The sequence below is a fragment of the Lactuca virosa genome, chromosome 3 (genome assembly GCF_052849685.1).
Source record: "Lactuca virosa cultivar CGN04683 chromosome 3, Lactuca_virosa_CGN04683_v6, whole genome shotgun sequence".
Lineage (NCBI taxonomy): Eukaryota > Viridiplantae > Streptophyta > Magnoliopsida > Asterales > Asteraceae > Lactuca > Lactuca virosa.
Window position 1 is genome coordinate 345,742,616 of NC_136428.1, and position 23,067 is coordinate 345,765,682.

Here is a 23,067-nt window from a genome sequence, read left to right on the forward strand (position 1 = left end):
GTGTTCCTGTAATGTCAATGGTTTTGGAGAGATGAAAATGGGGGAGGTGACCTCCACTGCAAAAGAAAACTTACATAGAGTCGCTAAAATTTCGGGTAAGTCTTTGTTTGAATTACATGTGGATAAATGTGGACTTCAATTTATTGGGTTGGACTCAACTTAATTAACATTATGGGAGATGTAACTAATAATGACGCCCAGCTAAAAGGAAAGATCAACTTTAAGGGGGTGTTTGGCTTATATTTTGAGGGCCCAAAAGTTCTTTTTGAAAAAGATAAAATGCAAAAGATGTTTGGTAAAATTATTTTAAAAGCAACTTTTGGGTTTTTTATACAAGGAAAACTGACTTTTTGGAAAAGTCAGGAAATCCTAACTTTTTGTAACTTTTGCCAAAAGGACTTTTGCCTCACAAAAAGATTAGCCAAACACCCCCTAAGTGGATGCACCAACGACCAAGTACTTGATTCTATAAAGGAAGTCCAAGTCAACAATGACTTTTGATAAATTATATCTCGATTTTGAATTTTCTTGTAAACTTAGTGGTATTTGGATGAAAAGAAATGGAATGCAGCATTTTTCTTGTTTGTTTTAATACGAGAAAGAAAAACACAAGAAATAAATCGATTCGCTTTCCTCTGTTTTCATTCTCTATTTAATGTGGAGAAAATGTGGAAATAGAAGAATCTGCCTAAATCGAGAATTAGAAATATAAGGCGCAGAATTGATTTTTGTTATGGTTAATCTATAATTATGAATATTTATTTTTAGAACAAATATTGTTATTATTTAACCAATGGGTTATTCTCTTAGTTGAACTTTATCGGCATGCTTCCTCAAGTTAATATGTTGTGACTATAAAAAAGACATGACAAAATTGAAGTACCTGATCAAATCCAATAGAGTTATGAAGTATTTGATCCTTCCTACTATTTTAAATGAATAGTGTTAATGAACTTGAAACTCTTATGTTACTACTATCCAAACTTTGCACTTTAATTATCGAAGCAGCTTATGGGTCATGCTTAGAATTCCTTATTTGAAAGTTCATGCTCTTTTGATCTCAATTCTATTCCTCATATTTTATTAAATCATGTTGTTTTTTGAATTTTATTATTTGAATTTGATATTTCCTGTAAAATCAGGGGACGATTTAATGTTTGTGTAACTCATTTACATTCTAATGATGTTGTGTTGGAAACAATATTATAATAACATTGCTAATATTATCAGAAACAATCTTCATCAGGTTCAATTTTCATGAGTGTTAGCAGATCGTTATTATTTGTATTATTATTTGTGTTATTAGTATACATGTATAGATAGTTCAGTTTAGAATAGCCATGTGTATTAGGGCCATTTTCTATGTAATTTGTATTAGGGCCCTTTTCCTATGTAATTTGTATATATTCATTAATCATGAATGGAATAAGGTTACAAGAAATAATCTGGATTTTATGGTATCACTAAAACTTTCACGTAAAGTAATCCTCCAAAAACCCTAGTTCCTGTCGACGACTTCCCTACCATCAACCATCTCCTCATCCCCTTTTCTTCTCGTTTAATTCTTCTTCTCTCATTCCATTCAATCACCATGATTGGATCTCCGAAATCAAACACTTTTCCCTTTATGTCTGACAAGCCATAATCCACGATTAACATTAAGCATGCGGTTCCTCTTGTGCATTTTGACAAAATGAATTACGACATCTAGCGGGAACTGTTTGAGATCCATTGCATCGGCTATGACATTCCCAATCACTTACCTCCGCCGAATGAGAAACAACCCACTTCCTACGATTCCACTGAATGGGATAGATTGGACTCCATTGTTAGGTCCTAGTTGTACGGTACTCTTATATCTTTCTTCTCCAAATGATTTTTTAAAAAGAAAGCTGTTGCGTTTGAAGTCTGGGAAAATATTGAGAAGGTTTTTCGTGATAACGAACTTCGCTACATATCCATTGGCAACTCCACAATTACTTAATATTGCAATCGTATAAATGTAGTGTAACGTCTCAAAAATAAGACCCAAAAATTTCATTTTTTAATTAATAAAAACAGTATCCCAAAACATCATCATAAATCCCAAGTGGGACAAATGTATCAATACATCATAAAATATTAGAGCTATCATGATAATGTGGAACAATATCGTGTGTGCACTGCAATCACTCGGAGCTCTTCCCCTTTGCACCAGAAGTACCTAAAACATAAACTGAAAACCGTTAGCACAAAGCTTAGTGAGTTTCCCCCAAATACAACGTACCACACATATCAACCACATAATGGGCCCCGCCCTAACTCGCATAACGGGCCCCACCCACTGAGTATAACGGGCCTTGTCCTAATTCGCATAACGGGCCCCGCCCACTGAGTATAACGGGCCTCGCCCTAACTCTCACAACGGGCCCCGCCCATCATACAAACATACGAGTATAACAAGTAATAACATACATAATACCCATTGGGCCCCGACCACTAAGAATACAAACACATACCCATGCAAGAGTCGCACAAACATCTAGCACCCTAACATAATAAACCATGGGTCGACTTTGGTTCCTTCGATTCAGTAAATATGGTGAGGAAGACTCACCTCAATCCGCTGATAATCATATGACTGCTCGGGTCACTGAACCGGATAACCTCGCGCCAACTAACAATAAATACAAAACTTAATCAATACTTATCCCAAAACCCAAAACTTGAGGCCCACTTCATAAACCAACTTCCTAAAGGGTAAAAGACCATTTTACCCTTTTCTTACTTGGCCTAAAACCAAGGCCCAACCCAATTGCACAAAAAACCCAAAATGCCAACCCACAGCCCGTTATAGCTTCAATCTTTCTAATTGGGCCTAAAACCCTAATGGGACCAAGACCAAGAAAGCCCACGACCTTGTTGGATTAGGTGTCTAAGCCAATAACTATAATAGGCATGTACTTAACCTGATAGTAGCATGGTCCTTTTGGGTTGCCTTCACCTGAACAATCTGATAGGATGGATATTTGAGAAAGAGGTTATTTGTAATTTATTAATATATTATAAGAAATCATATTATTTAACTAGTATTGATCAAGAATTAATTTGGAATTAATTTAGTGATCAAAAGAGACTAATTAAATTAACGGGGACTAATTATGTAAATCAGTGATACATATGGTTTGGGCTATTGATCCATAATGGGCTAAGTTTATGTGAGAGTCCATGAAGAGTTAGTCCATATGGGTTATTGAATCATACGCCTAAGTGTAAGAATTAGGGTTACATATGACTCTTGGAATTCTACACTATATATATGTAACCCCTTGGCCCAAAATCGGTACATACAAGTGATATAACAAGAGTACAGCCGATTTTAGGGTGCTACTAACCTCTCTCTCTCAAGTCCTACAATTGTTGGTGGTGTTTGTGACTTATTAGAGGCATCACACTTGAGGTGATAAGCTCTTGAAAGGCCAAATTCAACAAGCTACAATAAGAGGTAATCTTCTAACTCGTTTTTATGATTCATATATCAAGTTGTATGCTAGATAGGCTTCATGATTTGGAAAAATGAAATTTGCATGTATAACTAGAGAAAACTCAGATCCAAAGCATTAGGGTTGTATGTGCACCATAGGGATGTTATAGTGCTCAAAACCCATCAGGCCTAACCATACCCCAAAATTAGAAGCCTAATGAACCAAACTCAAAAAGGCCCAAAATCGCTGAGCTGGAGAGTATGCCCTGCGTACTCGAGATGTACGCCCAACGTACTTAGCCTTGATGCACAATGTACAAACGTTTGATGCATAACCTAACATTAGGCTAAGTGTACCTCCACGTACGCCCAACGTACTCGTCAGAAGTCCAAAACCAACATTAAGCTCTTAATGGGTTAAGCCAATATGTCTAAATCATAGATCTGATCCCTAAACAAGGTCTTAACCAATAAAGTTGCCAGCTTTACTCACATACATGCCTTAATGGGTCTCAACACTTAAAAAAACTTAATAAGGGTCTTAATAGTTGCATGGACCAATATCTTCCATAAAGTTTCCATTTTTATGAACAAGGGACCTTATTGGAGCTTAGATCTAACATCCACTACTTTTGGAGTATATCAAAAGCTCACCTTTACTTCAACAGACTCAAAAATGCCAAAGAAACACCATAAAGTAGATCCAACCAAAATGATCATCAAGGTATAAGCTTTTTACCTTAGAAAGCTTGCAAATGGGAAGATACTCCTGGATCTACAAGCTCAAGCCACTCCTCCAAGTGTTCCTCTTCTTCTTCATCACCACAAAACACCCACAAATTACTTTCCAAGCTCAAAATCACCAAAATGCACTTAGGGTTCGAATCTAGGGTTAAAAAGGGATGGAGGCTTAAGGTATTAGGGTTTGGTGATGAGATAAATAGCTTAAATAGGGTCCAAGACCCTAAATTAGGGTTTGCATGAAACTGGAGTATGCCCTGCGTACTCCTATTACGCTTAGCGTACTCCTCTTAAGTGTCATGATCCATCTGCTTGGTACGCCCAACGTACACCAATGTACGCCCCGCGTACTCCCTATGTACGCCCCACATACAAGGGTTAGCCTTAAACCCAACAATGTTCTGAAGGCCATAACTTCTTCGTTATAAGTCCATTTTCGACGATCCTTATTTCCACGGAAAGGTAACGAGAAGATCTAAAATTATATCAACTCATACTTTCCTTAAAACTTCCCAAACAAAAATTCAATTTGCATAAACGTCGCCTAATTTCTCTCACTATCAAAGTTCTCACTTACGATCGACTTCCGTCACTCACCCGCTGCTTACGATCCCTTGTTGCTGCTCGTTACGATAACGACAAGGTGAATATTCATATTTTCATCAATCACTTTAAAGTTTTAGATCAAAAGGATGAGTATTTTGATCAGAAACTGAACGAATCTCATCAGATTCTCGATTTTGTTGATGGATTTGAGTGGAGATTTGGGCAGAAGATGGTGCATTACTGAACTGGGAACGTTGGGCTGCAAGCACAATGGTTAGAAGCATGGTGGCCTGCTTCTGATGATGAATTTGGATTTGTGGTTAAAGATGATATAGAATTGTCACCACTGTGTTATAGATTTCTTAGGGGTTTAATTGTTAATTATTACTACAATGCTTCGAATTACAGCCCTTGGATATATGGGGCCTCATTACAACGTCCAAGATTCGTTCCAGGTACCATTTTCTTCCCATTTTCTTTATATTTGTATCTTTTAGGATCTGGTTGTCTAAAAACGAGATACATAAGAGCTGAGTCAAATTACCTTAATTTATTCCTTCATTTAGTTTCTTAACCAAATCTAATGATGCATATATGCTTTCCTATTATGTTCTTGTAGAGTTTTCCTCTTAAGGATGCTATAGATTTGGGTATTCCCCCCCCCCCTTTAATCTGTTAATAGTTACATAATCTGTAACTAAAACTTCTATTGATAGAATAGAATGGTCTCATGTTCAATAGGCAGAAGTGTCCAGTTTGGTTTTTGATCTGATATACTTCAAGTTAATAACCCCTCTTTAAGTTTTTGCATACTGCTTCCAAAAGTAGTGAGGTTTAATTTGTTAATAATTTAGGACTTAATGAGGAAAGCCTTCTTTCTAAGTTATAAATTATGTATTGACTCAAAAAGAAACACCTATAATATAGCTTACCAAATAACTAGATTATGATGCCAGGGAAGCATGGGAAGAAAATACATCTAGATGAAGATACACAAGTGTTCTTATATCAGCTAGTTGGTACGTGGGGCCAACTTCTATTTCCAAAACCCTGGAAGGAGTTTCGTTTATGGTATGACATACACAAGACCAATGGCATCAAGCCAATTCTTGATGGAATGGTAATGTAGTTTGTCCTTTTTGCTCATTTTTCCATAATAGAAGTGGAGGCCAAGTTTTGATTCTGGATTCAACCGAAAATAAAGATTCCATTCCATTGTTTTTTTGCTTGCCAAATGGACAGAATTAAAGTTTCCATTTCATTAATTACATTTTTGGTCCCTGAGTATAGTCATTTTTCTTGAAACATGGATCAAAAACGTCATAAGAACCTCAAAATAAAGACCAAAAAAACTAAAGAAAACTTTTTGATATTCAAATTGCAAAAATTAGCTACTCAATGACCAAAAATGTAACTTACTCTAAAGTATAAATTCCATTCCATATTTTGTCATCCAAATGCATAACAAATTATGATTCCTTTAGATTCCAATCCAATCGTTCTTTGTCTCATTAAGTTTCATTTTAACGAATTTATAGGTAACAACAGGGTGGTATAAAAAAATAGGGGACAAAATATGGACACCATGGTTCATCAAATTCATCCACTCCCGAACCTATTTCAACATCTACACTAATTTCCCACACGAATCCGTTCTCAGTGTCTCTCATAAAGACGTCGGTGTCAACTACGGGAAAACCGTGGGTCCCGATTCCAATCTCCTCCACGAAACTTCCCAAATTTCCAAATTCTCCCCTTTAATAAATCTCAAGTGGTACGATTTCTGTTTCCAAGAAGTCTACCCCAATAGAATCATAAATAATGTCCATGACCTCGATCCCGTTTTAAAATCAACACAAAAATCAAACACTCTTATACTCGTGAACATTCATCGTACATCAAAAATGTTGATCAAAAACTTGTTGTGTCACTTTGAGAGGTTGAATGTTTGGAACTATGTTTTAGTGGTCCCGCATCAGATTTTTTGTTTGATCTTGCGAGACGCGGGCATCCCGTGATAAATGTGGATCGGTTTTTGGATGATTTCAAGAAATTAAAATTGAGTAAAGTAAAAAAATGAAGTTTTTGTGATGGCGTACGTGGTTAAAAAGGCGTTGGAAATGAATTATGACACGTCGGTGTTGGATCATGACATGATTCCAGTCAAACCGGAGTTGTTTTTTGACTTTTTGAAACTCGGTTTGACTGTTGACTTTTATGTCGGGGAGAGATTTGGGATTTTGTTTGCAAAAAGTTCGGGATCCGGGATTTGGATGGATCGGTTTGTGGATAAGATTGCGGGGATGGGTGGTGAGGGTAGTTTTGGGATTTTGGTAGGGAAGTTGTTGGAGGCGAAGGGTGTAAAGTTGGAAAGGGTAAATGATGACGCGGTTGAAGTGAATGATGGAGGAAGTTTGATGAAGAATGTGACGAAGGTTGTGTTTTGGAATTCTGATTTAGGTTTGGATTTGGTTAGAAATAGACATGAAAGTTTAGGGTTGTGGATTATAGATGGTGAGTGTAATTGTAAGGCTGTTATTTGTCACTGGTCGTAGTGATTTTGGTTTGAATTTTATTTTTATAATCTCTATTTATATTACGCGTTGTAAATTATAGATTGAGATTTATATTACAAGAGTTTTATTTTCATTAAAGATATATTTTCTTTCTATAATATGTACGAAAGTTGTTATGTATTCCGGACTTGGTACCAAAGGAGCTTTTCAAGAAAGGTGAGTTTATATATATATATTCAACAATTTGTTTTTTTATTCTTATTTATTTATTTATTATTATTATTAGAATTGTTGTTATCGTTATCGTTATTGTTATTGTTATTGTTATTTAAAAGACAATTGCAAAATGGTCCGTATTGCTTTAAAATATGTGGGTTTTCTCAAAAAAAAAAATAAAAAAAAATTGGGTGTTGCACCAATAGTTTAAATTTGGATTTTTTTATTGGTCTTGGTCCCTCTTAGGCCGGAGGGTACACCAACGGGTAAGGTGAAAGGTACGGGAACCACAACCATGAACAACACACCCTGGGTGCGGTTTAGGCAGTGCGGGGAATACCCCGCCCTTTCGCTCCTTATGTGATTAAACCAATTCTATTTTTATGTATTCTCTTTATTGTTTTAGCTTTTAATATATATATATATATATATATATATATATATATATATATATATATATATATATATATATTAAAAATTTATGGTTTTTAATTCCTTACAAATAAAATATAATATTGATATAAAATATATTTTCAAAAAAAATAGAATAAAATAAGGGGAAGTCAAACGTGACGATTTTCTGGCTTTTGGGGAGTGAAATGTGAGTGCAAAGCTGACGTGACATGAAAAAAAAATAAGTGGTGACGTGTGAATATACCCTCCGGTCTTTGGGTGGGAAGAGTCATGTTAATTTGGGTTGGTGGTACCATTTGTACCTTCAAGATACCACTCCCTTATCAATGGGTTGGGAGTGGTGGGTCGATATACTGGTTCACCAAATCGCTCCCTTTCTCTCTCTCTCTCTCTCTTTATATATATATATATATATATATATATATATATATATATATATATATATATATATATATATATGAGTTGTATCTCATGTTTTAAAACTTGTACCAATATGTTTTTAATTAGTTTATGAACTATTTTTGTATGTTTTTTTATATATTGTGAATAATTTTTCTATGATTTTTATTAGTTCGTGTTTATTTTAAAATTAAAAATTGAGTGGGTAGGGAAAGATGAGTTTCTGTGTATTTTGGGTTGGAAAAGATAAAAAAGAAATGAAAAAAAAAACTGAAATAGAGCTGATATGACAGTGGCTTGAGTGGGTTGGGAGGGAAGCACCCCCTCCACCCTTAGTAACAAACGTTAGAACCCAACATTATCTAGCAAAAAGAAAAGGAGTATTTTGGTCTTTCCACTTGGTTTTAGTCCCTCCTGGTGTAACCTCATAATCAAGCTTTAACATCATATCGTCCGGTGATGATATAATTGTTAACTTACTGGAAGCATAATAATATCTTAACTGATTGCGTTCATTGAAGAATCATGGATTTTTCTCTAATAAGAACATAGCTGGATTGTCCCAGAGGTCTGTACTTGGATTGAAATGTTATCCATTAAAACCTAAAAAGCAAGCAGACGATAATAGATCGTTAGCTCTGCTTACACTACCTATAGTCATAAATTGAAGCTCTAAAATTCAAAACTCGTTAGAGTTTTCACTGACCTTTCATGCAACTACACATATCTGTTATCGTAACATGCTTACAAAACATAGTCCGACTTCGATGCAAACTCAATTGACAAGCCAACATTCTTGCTATTTGAGAACGAGGTGAATGAACGAACTAAGGTGACAAGACAAGTGATTGTGGATGCGAAAGAGTCATTCGATAATCAACTTATGATTTAGAAGCTAAAAGATTCGATTTTCTATGTTAATGAGCAATTAACCAAGGTGAAAAAGCAAGGTGCAAAATCAATACCTAAAAGTTTGCACTTAGAATTAGGTTGATGGAAGAGAGAATTGTGCATCCAGATAAGTATTATGATGAAGGAAAACCAGGACCGGTTGCATTTAATGATATCAAGCGTTATCAATATGATATCTTTTCTGATAACGTGATAGATACAGTAGTTGTAGTTAATTCAACTATGAAGAACACAAAAAGGCATATAAGCATGTTTTCCATGTTGTGACAAATAAGATGAATCTAGGTGCAATGCTAGTTATGTTCAAGGTGAAAGAATAGAACGATGCTCATATTGAAGTAAAGGCATCAGAGGATTATAAGTTCTTGAACTCTTCATATGTCTCATTGTTAAAACAACTAGAATTTGCAAAATTGCAAAGATTTTACTTTGAGAATAAGCTTAAGAACACAACAAAGGATACAACCAAAATGAAATTTAGGAACCCAAAGTATCTCTCCTTCTTTATACATCCATGTTAGTCAGTCATCATGTAATCACCTCTACCCTACATTTATGTTATACACCATTACTAAGTACCTACCATCCATCGACCTTCATTATCTTCACCACAACCTCACTACCACCCTTATTTATCCATTCTAGTCACCATAATTAATCGTCATCTCCATTATCTGTTAACCTTTTCCCTTGGTTATTTTCATAACAAAAGGGGTTGCCATTCGAATAAGGAAGAAGGGGTTGCGCTTTGAATCAATACAAAACAGATGAAAAGAAAGGCACACACGAAAAAAGGGCATCTCAGTCTGGATTTTCCAAATAGAAGGCATGGATCTAGTTTTCTTGATGTGTATGAAAGGCATACCTGAGCGCGGGGGGGGGGGGGGTGTAACACCCATAAAATTCGAGCAAATTTAAAATTTTTTAAATCATTTGAAACCATTCAATTATTACAATTTGTTTTCAAAATAGTTTATACATTAGAGTTCCCAGAAATCATGATCGTCAATCGAGGAAGTGTACGGTCACGCCTTCGCCTACCTGCGGCCATCCGCTGAACCTGAAACAATAACTGAAACTGTAAGCCCGAAAGCTTAGTGAATTACCCCCAAAATACCCATACCACAACAATACACATATAATCATAAACAGCATACTATGGGTCCAGTCAACCATCGGGTTGGAATACCCCAGGCCCTCAACCATTTGGTTGGAATGCCAACACACTATGGGTCCAATCATCCTCGGGATGGAATACCCAAGGCCCACAACCAATAGGTTGGAATGCCTACATATTACGAGTCCAATCATCCTCGGGATGGAATACTCACGGCCCACAACCTACAGGTTGGAATGCCCACATACTACGAGTCCAATCATCCTCGGGATGGAATACTCACGACCCATAACCTACAGGTTGGAATGCGCAGGTCTTTCGGCCTCTGCACAAAGCAGATAAACCTCAACCGCTAAACGAGCATGTGCACATATAACAGATAATCACATAACAGTCTAATGACAATACTTGATCTAACGGATCATACCACATAGCACATAACACCATCCTATCTACCAGGATGCCGATCTAACAGATCATACCACATTCCATATAATATTATCCTACCCTCTAGGATACCGATCTAACAGATCATACTAGCATAACATAACCGGATAACAATCTAAAGGGCCGGCCTTGGTGCCTTAGACCCTTGAGTATAGTGAGGAAAACTCACCTTGCAATGCCGGACTGAACCACGAAATCACGCTCCTGAAACACTGCCCCAAACTCCAACACCTATAACCATCAATGATCCAATTCATAAATACCCGCTTACCAATTATCCTCAAAAGTCAAAAAGGTCAACCCTTGGTCAAAGTCAAAGTCAACTATCAAGGTCAACAGTCCATGTTGACCTCAACTCGTCGAGTACCCTTAGCTACTCGCCGAGTTCCTTGCATAACTTGCCAACTCGCCGAGTCACCATGCCACTCGCCGAGCCCAAGGCAATCTTCATCGGACTCGCCGAGTTGTTCATCAAACCCGTCGAGTTCATGACCATCTTCATATGACTCGCCGAGTCTACCAAGCGACTCGCCGAGTCCCTTCAGTCCTTCATCCATACAGATGCTTTTTAAGCCATGCTAAGGCTCCATACTCCAGATCCAACTTCCCAAGGCATGCTTATCACGTAAAGTTGCAAACTTTACGTGCATGCAAGGCTCTAATGACTCATAATGCCAAATCCAAGCTTGAAATGGGGTTTTACACTTAAGGAGGGGTTCATACTTGCCAAAGCTGATAGCTTTATGGACTTACAAATCAAAGAAAGTTTAGGTCTGAAGTTACAACTTCAGATCTGAGCTCATACCCAAGAATAGCTTCATAACCAAGCCAAGAAGCCCTAAACTTCATCCAAAGAGATCTAGAAAGGAATGAGGCCAAGATCATGAATTGATACCTCAAATGAAGCTAGCTGAGATAGACTTCAGACCCACTAACGTTCTTGCCTCCAACTTCTTGATCTTCAAGCTTCTTGCATCAAGGTCTTCTTTCCAAGCTTGAAATTTACACTAATATGGAGCACACACACAAATTAGGGTTTCTGGACTCTCAAGAGGCTGCAAAGGGACTAAGGGAGGCTAATGATCCCTTAAATAGGGTGCCAAACCCCAGAAATTAGGGTTTCACCCTCCAGCTCCAACTCGTCGAGTCACTCTTCCGACTCGGCGAGTTGGTCACTTAAACACGTGGCCCAAACCCGCTGCTACTCGACGAGTCAGGCAACCAACTCGTCGAGTAGATTCTTGAATTCATGAGAATTTATAACCATAAATTGGTATTCGAGAATCGGGGTGTTATAATTCTCCCCCACTTGAACTAGACTTCGTCCTCGAAGTCTGCCGCGGTGAACATCCTTGGATAGTGCTCCCGCATCCCTGCCTCCGGCTCCCACGTCCACTCGGACCCTCTTTGGTGCTCCCACTGTACCCTTAACAAAGGTACCTCCTTGCCCCGCAGAACCTTCACCCCTCTCTCCAAAATGGCCACAGGACTCTCCACATAATCCAGGCGCTCACCGACCTGAATGTCATCCAACGATACTACCGCCTCCTGATCCATGACGCACTTTCGCAAGTGCGAATCGTGAAAGGTGATGTGAATCCCAATCGAACCTTTTCACAAGGCTTATCCTTCATGCCACTTATTATCCTTCATGCCACTTAGCCAACTTGACAAAATCCTGATGATCCAAAGTATCGGAAACCCAACTTTCCCTCTTCCTGAAGCGAACCCTTTGTGCTGACAGGATAAGACGTCCTTCAGCTTCCAAAAATATCATACAAAGTTAATCCACTAATTAACAAGAACACTCATGCCTGGCCCAATCAGCCTCGGGATGGAATATCAGGCATGCCTACGACGGGTCCAGTCATCCCTAGGATGGAATACCCACGCATCCCACACATGTTTGGCCCAATCAACCCTCAGGTTGGAATACTAAACATATCAAGTCTAATCAATCATAGGGTCCGGTCATCCTTGTTAGGGTGCAAAGTCATGCTGGGATGTGGCTTACCCTTATTGATGTGTAAATGAGTTGTCTTTCAGGATGGAATACCCTAGATTGGAATACCTTTATGAACATAACTCGGGTCTGATCATAACTTGAGATCCAAGGATCTATCCTTGCGTATCATCCACCATCCTCAGATTCGCCATAACCGAGTGCAACTCCCCCGAATTTTCAACAATTCACCCAATCCGAACGCGCTCCTACAACAGACATAACCAACACAATCTCCATGCCCACAGCCTATGACTGGAATACCCTTGCGTGGTCCTCAACATAGGTCTGGATTGCCTCCGAGCCCACAACATGAGTCTGGTATGCCCTCCCCGGCCCTCAGCTCATGACTGGAATGCTTCCGATGACCGATCGAAACTACTGTCGTCACTTCAGTTGCCCAACACTCCGAACATCGGACACCTCACTACTTACTGAACCAAAACACACACACACACAAACATCAGTCCCACGCGTCTTCCCGAAAAGAAACCGACTCGCTAGACTTGCTTCCACATCCTGCCACCAACTCCTGCCAACATAATGAACGTTACATGACCCACGTCAGCCTCACATCCTACATGGTCTTTAGTAACCCATATTCTCCTTACTTCAGACACGCTATGGCTCTATCACAGATGAAACCAACCCAAGACACTTCACAATAACTCAAACCATCATCAACATACCTACCACTACCGGCCAACCGGTACGACACTCATATCTAACCCATATCACCCCCTTCGGGTTAGAATACCAACATGTCTAATCAATTTAACTATCGAGTTGAAATTCTCAGGGTTTGTTGGCCTACCGCCTCAACCCTACCGCTCCCTTCGAGCCTCCGTGCCTACGACTTACAGTCGGCCCGCACCGGGTATCTTGGCCTACTGCATAGAGCAGGACCGCCTCAACTCTATCCAAAAGCCATAGATGATCATGAGAAAGATCTAACCCGGTTCCCAGAACTTGAATGACAGGATATTCTAATCCCAAACCTTCCCAAAACTGACGAATACCCATTCGGATCCACTCTCAGTCCCCAACTGGAGTATTACCCGACCTAAGAAGGTGAAACCTTGGAGACACTTCGAACTGATGAGATCACCAAGATCCTTTGAACTCCGTCCGACCACTAATAACAACTTCCGGTCAACCAAAAATACACCGGAGTCCTCAGCGTACTCCAGCAGCATGTTCAATACTTGGAACATACCTATTGATTGCTATAGCATAGCAGCCTACTCAATAACCGCTCATGGATCTACAAACATATACAGAGTCTTCAGCATGACTGGACCGCCCTACCAGGCCTTCAGTCTATCTGGACCACTCCCAGAACCTTCAGCATGTCTGGACCGCCCCTCCTGATGCTCTCTCCCATGCATCCTTCTCTCACCCACTTGGGGCTTCGAACTCCTGATCTACTCTGTGGACTATATCCCCAACCTAACCCTAGGCCTCATGTCGATCGTCCACCCTCTCGGAAATCTGTGGTCTGTTCCCTGACCCGCGTGTCTACCACGCACGCTAAATAACCTGCACTCCCGTGCTGAATGTACTGCCGAGCCCTGACAACTAACAAAACCCTCAATCTATCAATCCAAAAACCCTCGGAGTCGAGCACACCCTCGACCAAATACTCGAACTGAACTCGATTCTTGACTAGAACTCCAACATGGTTCCCCAACTTCTGCTATCAAGCACCCAGAAGACGTGTTCTTATGCTGGGGAGTTTTTCCGAACCCCCAATCAACACAACCCACAAACCAAGCAGCCACTAGGGCCTCCATTCTGCCGTCGGGTGGTGAAACTTATCCCCGTTTCAAAACCTCTCCCACTTCCGCATCTCGGGGTAACACTCCCCCACTTAGATTCGACTAAGCCTTCCTAATACATGAAAATTAGAGGATTCTAAATCCTTCTTAGTATCCAACGATCGATCTGATGACAACCAACTCTTTCCCACTAGTGATCCATTGCTAGTTAGACCCAATAGATCACACACTTCTAAGAACCAGATGAACACTTCCTGAAGTCCAGTGAAACCGACAACCACTAATGCTTGAATGACTCCACACTCACGTCCTAAAGACCACAAGATAGATTTTCCAACTAATACCTCGTCAACGAGTTACTTCTCTTGGTGCTTTAGTCCGTCAATCACTAACGGTTGCTAACCACTGAATCCTGACAATGCTGAATAACCCTTCTATGGGACCCAATCCGCAGGCCTCCCACATGATACCCCTTTTCCAAAGGTGTTCTAAACAAGCTTCCTGCTCTCGGGCTCTAGAAATCATTCTCTTCAGGGTTCGCACCCTAACTCACTTACCAGCTCAAACGCCCACAACTGAACTGCAGCAGCTGAAAAAATCTCTGCCCTAATTCGGGCTACAAAGTACTCCCAAGACATAGTCTACAATCCCAAGAGTGCAAACCGGACCTCACAAATGCTTATGCCACGTCGACCGTCCTGCGCTCACCGGTGCTGAAATAATGTTGCCTATTCCTGCAACCAACTGACCCCGAGCTAGAATACAACCTGATCCTGGGGTCACAAGTCTGCTCACTCCTTCTAGCTCGAAAAACGGAGAGGGCACAATCCTTACTCTACAAAACGACAAACCAATCCCTCAAAAAAACTATTCCCCTTTCCAGCTGCAAAGCCCCAGCTGAACATAATCATCACTCCCTTCCGGAGTTCCCGCGACTCACATTCCGGCCTCGAGCAAACCCCCGAGCCTCAAATCTAGAAACCCACGTGCTAGCCTCTCCCGCTCAACCCATGGGAATATAACGAGCACGGATCATCTTCCCGATCCCAAATAACTGCAGCCCTCTGCTCATCAGAATATGTACCGGTGACAAGTCCCGGTACCGGAAAGCTCGACCAGCTCTCCTCCCTACCGTCGTTACAGCTGCGGAAGCTGTTGCGGCAGCCGTCTCAGCAATGGATGCATGACGTTCGGAAAAATACTCAACCATGGCGGTCTTGAAAGACCCAATCATCTCTGGAATTTATCCCCGAACGATCTCGATCACCTCCTCCCGGATGATTTCTCTGACACGATCATCTGACAATACTGGCCTATCCTGGCTGCCAGTTCTCGATCCTGATCCGGACCCGGTCTCAAAACGCCTCGAATAATCCATACCATAACTGGGAACCAACTTCCAACTAAACCCCAGGGGTTGTGACTTCCTTGCTACGCGTATGGGTCCTGTGCTTTCAGTAGTACGGGCCCATACTACCTTCCACACCTACCCATATTTGTCTCAAGTATCACCACAACACCCTAACAATATACATAGACATAGTGAGTGCTTAATCCTCACTCCTAGAGGAAAGCTAAATATCTCATAACCGACGTACCGGTCCCACGCAATCCATTCGTCCATGAAACTTCCACCAACCCTGCAGCCCTAGTGTATGCTAGCCATACATAATGCTGGACCCAATAGACTTTCGAATATCCAATCCTACCCTAAGCCCCCAATCAGACAAGAACAGAACATAAGGCCAAATCAAACATTCTCAGGCTATAAGATCTTAGTTATGTATAACCGTGATGCATACACTAAACAACTACAGTAATGATGTCAATCTCATATAAAGGAAACCCTAGGCTAGCAGGCATCATGTAATCAGGCAATTCTATCCTGCAATTCCTGAAGATCCCTAGCCTAGTACTAGCATGTTGTTCTAACATATCACAATATCAAATAACCGTATGGTATTTTGGGGCCTACTTACTGGCTCCGGCTGATCGTACACTTCGCATCCTCTTTTACTCATTTTGAAAACCATTTAAAATCATTTTTGAAAATATTTCCTTGATTTGAGACTGGATTCACACGAGTGTTCCTCCAATTCACTCAAACCAAGGCTCTGATACCAACTTGTAACACCCATAAAATTCGAGCCAGTTTAAAACTTTTTAAATCATTTGAAACCATTCAATTATTACAATTTGTTTTCAAAATAGTTTATACATCAGAGTTCCCATAAATCATGATCGTCAATCGAGGAAGTGTACGGTCACGCCTTCGCCTACCCGCGGCCATCCGCTGAACCTGAAACAATAACTGAAACTGTAAGCCTGAAAGCTTAGTGAATTACCCCCACAATACCCATACCACAACAATACACATATAATCATAAACAACATACTATGGGTCCAGTCAACCATCGGGTTGGAATACCCCAGGCGCTCAACCATCCGATTGGAATGCCAACATACTATGGGTCCAATCATCCTCGGGATGGAATACCCCAGGCCCACAACCAACAGGTTGGAATGCCCACATACTACGACTCCAATCATCCACGGGATGGAATACTCACGGCCCACAACCTACAGGTTGGAATGCCCACATACTACGAGTCCAATCATCCTCGGGATGGAATACTCACGCCCCACAACCTACAGGTTGGAATGCCCACATACTACGAGTCCAATCATCCTCGTGATGGAATACTCACGGCCCACAACCTATAGGTTGGAATGCCCAGGTCTTTTGGCCTCCGCACAAAGCAGATAAACCTCAACCGCTAAACGAACATGTGCACATATAACAGATAATCACATAACAGTCTAATGGCAATACTTGATCTAACGGATCATACCACATAGCACATAACACCATCCTATCTACCAGGATGCCGATCTAATAGATCATACAACTTCAGATCTGAGCTCATACCCAAGAATAGCTTCATAACCAAGCCAAGAAGCCCTAAACTTCATCCAAAGAGATCTAGAAAGGAATGAGGCCAAGATCATGAATTGATACCTCAAATAAAACTAGCTGAGATAGACTTCAGACATACAAACGTTCTTGCCTCCAACTTCTTGATCTTCAAGCTTCTTGCATCAAGGTCTTCTTTCCAAGCTTGAAATTTACACTAATATGGAGCACACACACGAATTAGGGTTTATGGACTCTCAAGAGGCTGCAAAGGGACTAAGGGAGGCTAATGATTCCTTAAATAGGGTCCCAAACCCCGGAAATTAGGGTTTCACCCTCCAGCTCCAACTCGTCGAGTCACTCCTCCGACTCGGCGAGTTGGTCACTTAAACACATGGGCCAAACCCGCTGCTACTCAACGAGTCAGGCAACCAACTCGTCGAGTAGATTCTTGAATTCATGAGAATTTATAACCATAAATTGGTATTCGAGAATCGGGGCGTTACAGGGGGTTACCGGGTTGGGGATGGGCTAAGTGGAAAGAAAAAACGTCCTTTATTTTTGCAAGATAATATAGGTTCTAACGAATATTATCAAGAGCGACCAAAACCAATAAAAAGATCTAACTTTGGACCAGTGGCGCCCCGCCAAATCTTTTTGGACCAAAACCACATAATTTTGACAACCACAATGATCATTTTTGCAATTTTTTATTATAAAAATATTAATAATAATATTGAAACATAATCACATAAAGTTTATGTGTTTCCTAAGTTTAAAAGTTTCATCTCTAATTTGATTTGTTTGGTCTGGTTAGAAAAAGTTGGATGATTAGCCTTTAAAACTATCATTTGAACTATGTAAAATAAATTTTATGCCTTTATTAGTTATTTTATATTTATTTAAACTAATTTTTATTAAATAAAAAAATTAACCCCCCCAAAAAAAAGCCTACCTATTACTCTCTATGCAACTCTCTCTCTCTCTCTCTCTCTATGTGTGTGTGTAACACCCTGTTTCAGGTCGTTTCATGATTCAACACCGTGACCCGAAGATCAAGTATCATAAGGCTTCTGGCATTGAAGAAGGAGAGGTTTAGACCCATTTGGAAGTGGGTAATGTAGATCATGTGATCCAAGAGTTCGGTTTGTGCTTTGAAGACCAAGGGTATAACTGTAAGTGATATTTCAGGCCTATTATGAATTTTGGATTTAAGTTTGGAAAGTTTTAAGGAAAGAGAGAGTTGATATAAGTGTAGAGATACTCATTACCTTTCCGTGAATATAAGGATCGCCAAAATTGGAGTTAGACTGAAGAAGTTATGGCGTTCGGAAGATTGGTTGGATTTTGGGTTTAGCCGGGTACGCTGGTCGTACCTGGAGTAAGCAGGACGTACATGGATGAATGAGTCGGGTGCACCATTGAGTACGCTGGGCGTACCTGGAGTACGGAGGGCATACTCAAGTCAGGTTCAAACCCTAATTTAGGGTCTTGGACCCTATTTAATGGCCTTAACTCACCTCCAAACCCTCCTACCTTCAGCCTCCATCCCATTAAACCCTAGATACGAAACCCTAGCCTCCATTGGTGTTTTGGTGCTCATTGAAGAAGAAGGAGCTTCTTGAATGAGATTTGGATTGCTTGAAGCTTGTGGATCCAGACATTGTGCATCTTGATCCATCTTTTGGAGGTATAAAGTCTCAATCTTGGTGGCTTATTTGTATAGATCTAGTATTGGGTGGTATTTTATCATGTTTTGGTCCCAAGGTTGTGGTTCTTGTGAGTTGAAGTTACTCTAGAAACTTTGAGCCTCATATTTGGTCTTTGTTGAGGTTATTAAGTCATAAAAATGTCATCTTGAGGGTTTTTGTTGAATCGTGCTAGAGTTGGTGTTCTTGTATGGATAAAAACAAGTATTGGGTCCCATTAAGACATACAAAGGACTAAAGTTGGCAACTTTACATGCTAAGACATTGATTAGGACCAGATCTAAGAAGTGGAATTAGTGGCTTAACCATTTAAGCACTTAATATGGAGTTTGGGTTGCTAAGGAGTACGTCGGGTGTACCTATCTCGTACGTAGCGCGTACTGGACAACGGTGACATACGTTGGGCGTAGATTGAGTACGCAGGGCATACTCAGTCGTTTGACTCCGTTTGACTTTTGTTAACCTATTGACTTTAGGTCAACTGTGGATTGGCTTGGGAGTTATTTGTATAACATTCCAAAAATCACAATAAATTTTAACTTTTCAAAAACAACCCATTTCTTCCATAAAGTGTTTACAAAACCAATATTTCAAAAGTATAATTCTAAATCAGAGTATCCGAAGATCTAATATCATAAAAACAGGAAGATGTGCACAATCACACCTTCACCTTTCCACAATCCTCTGGAGTACCTAAAACAATAAACTGAAACTGTAAGTGTAACAACCCCAAAATACGATAAAAATTTTCATTTTTAAAACAAGTACTACAAGTATAACAATTGTTCCAAAACCATCATAATGTATAAAAATCATATCATCAGATTACAATATCAAAATGCAGAAATAACGGGAGAGAATGTTGTGCCATCACGCTGGGCCCTTCCCTTTAGTTCTGGAAGTACCTGAAACCACAAACACAATCTGTAAGCCAATGCTTAGTAAGCTTTCCACAAAGTACCACATGCCAACATACAAATTAATTTTATGGGCCAAACGATAGTCTTAAGTATAATTCTTGCCGAGGGCCAAATCTTGGTCTTCCATACAGTTTCCAGGGGCCAAAATCCTGGTCTTTCATGCAACTGGCAAGGGCCAGATCCTGGTCTTTCATACTGGTGCCAGGGGGTACACCCTGCTCTTTCATACACATATCACACAAGTAATCTTTATCCTATTAAACAAATAATGGGCCGGCCTTGGTGCCTTCGACCCATTGATATAGTGAGAAAACTCAACTCAGTCTGTTGGAAGCAACAAGATGCTCGACTGCTAAACAGGAAGATCCCAAACTACATAAACAATTAGCCCTAATCAGAATTAGGTCCCAATCCTAAATGATGGGCCTAACCCTAAGTCCAAACTCCTAAAATAAGGGTTCAATTTCTTTTTCCCTTAATGGGCCTAACCATTCCTGGCCGACATGAGAAAATGGGCTCCAAGGCCCAAAAGGCCCAACTATGTCACTTAAGGCCCATTAGCAAATTCAAAGGCCCACCTACTCTAAATAGATCAAGGACCAAAAACAAATAAGGCCCAATGACCCTAAAGCCCAACACAAGTCCAAAAGCTCACTGGGAGCGTAAGCGCGACATAATCCTAATACGCTCAGTGTACTTGACCGCCATGCAGTACGCACTATGTACACCTTGGTACGCTTAGCGTACTACTCTACTCAACAACTTCAACCATTTGGTGCTTTATCCATGCAGTCACTTAATCTAACTTCCTGATGTCGGTCCTTAAGAGGGTCCTAGGGCATAAAGTTTGCAACTTTATGCCTTAACATGTCTTATGGGAGTCCAACATCCATTTCTGTTCATCAAAGCTCACTTAAAGGACCTAGATTCATGCATAGATTCATCTTAACCACTAAGATAACATGTTTATGCTTCTAACATGCCAAAGGGACTAAGATCTAGCATTTCTAGCTTCTAGAGTTGCCCAAACTAACAAAAGAGAATCCATGGACCAAAAATGAGGTTATAAACAAACCCTAAATCTAACTATCAAAAGGGTCAAAAAGGTATGAGATTTTTACCTTCAAAAGCTTCCTAAGATGGTGTAGATTCAGGATCTTGAAGCTCAACCACGTCCAAGGCTTGCTCACCACTTTCTTCTTCTTGCAAACACACTAAAAAGGCCACTAAAGTCACTTTCAAGCTCAAAGATCACTCTCTATGGCAACTAGGGTTTAGGGACATTCAAAGGCAGTGGAGGCTGATAAGAGTGTGGATCTAAAGGTCATAAGTGTGCTTAAATAGGGCTTATGCCCTAAAATGAAGGTTTTAGCATTTGGTTACTGATATGTGCATAATTAGTCATATATTTTGTGTTAAATCTTAATACTTTTTGGCTATTTTATTGCAAATTATGAACAAAAGGTACTTAAATATGTTTAAAATGTATTTGTAGCCTAAAATATAAGCTCGGATGGAAAAGGAAGCATATTTAGCAATTGGAACCTTGGATCTTGGATTTTGAAGAAAGAAGGATGTTGCTGGACAGCTTGACCCCTCGTCAGTGTTTTGCCAAATCTCATGAACCGTAACTCTGATTGACGAGATTCAAAATGTTTTGAAAACTAGACACAATTTCGGACGACTTTCGTGTTTTAAGAAAATGTTGATTCCAAACGGACTCGACGAATTGGACATCAACTCGACAAGTTGATCAAAAAGTTCGCAATTCTTGATGCTGACTTGCCGTCCACGGATTTTAAGTGATGGACTCGTCGATTCGGTCACTGGACTCGCCGAGTCGCCCCGGTTTTCAGAATATATATATATATATATATATATATATATATATATATATATATATATATATATATATATATATATATATATATATATATATATATATATAGAAACGCTTCTCATTCGAACCCTAACGAATGGGGGAAGCCTTGGACGATTTTTGGAGGCTAGAAGGGTTCTTGGAGTTCTAGTTTTCGAGAATTCAACCTAAGAAGCAATTTAGAAGAGATCAAAGGCAAATAATTATTCTTCTTTTCTTAATCTTTGTTTTGAACCATGTTTGAATCATTAGAATTTGAATTTATGTTGTTATTTGCTGTAAATATGAGCTAAAACTAATATCTTCTGTTTAGGATAGATGACTTTATGAATATGGCTTGATTTTATGGTTGGATTAATTTAATTTGGTGAGTTTTGTTTTGTTAAGCTTGTTAAAGAACCTTATGTGTTAACAACTACTATTTTCTGTTAATTAACCAGCATATTAAGTTGCATGAACATCTCTTAATTGCTAATCTCATATGATTTATGTGAAAACATTGTTATATGCCTAGGAATAGCGAACATGAAACTACGGTTAATTATAAAATAGGTAAGTTAATGTGTGAGCTTGTGTGACGAACCATCAACAAGAAGTTAATTGAATTAGTAATTTGATTAGCTAACTACAAGTCTTACTTAACCCGAATCAATAAACTAGGAAATTTATTAGTTTAATCACTTGATCACTGCTTGAATTAATTTGTTTTCTAAGGATTAGTGATAACGAATGTGAACCTAATCACACTAATCGGTAGCCAATGCCAATTAATCCATTGCACTTGCCATAAAATCAACCATAGGAATAAATGATTCGAACCTAAACAGAAGTCTCTTTTAATATTGAATTTAGTTACCTTCTATCACCTTAATCGTTAATTGTTTCTTGTTTAAGTGTTTGATTATTGCTTAAGTTTCTAGTCTTGCAAAACTAGAGAAAACCCTTTCTTTTTACTTGTTTTATTTAGATAATATTAGTAATAATCTTAATTGTTTAGCGTTCCCTGTGTTCGATACCCTACTTACCTAAACTAAACTGCTAATCGATAGGCACACTGCCTTTCGTGTGTTTGTTTCTAAGTTAGTAGGATTAAA

The 23,067-nt window shown here is 39.5% G+C and overlaps 2 pseudogenes; both read left to right on the forward strand.

Moving 5' to 3' along the window:
• Positions 1-37: 37 nt before the first annotated feature.
• LOC145164845 (uncharacterized) lies at positions 38-7,011 on the forward strand (annotated as a pseudogene).
• LOC145164846 (galacturonosyltransferase 8 pseudogene) lies at positions 6,841-9,728 on the forward strand (annotated as a pseudogene).
• Positions 9,729-23,067: the final 13,339 nt, after the last annotated feature.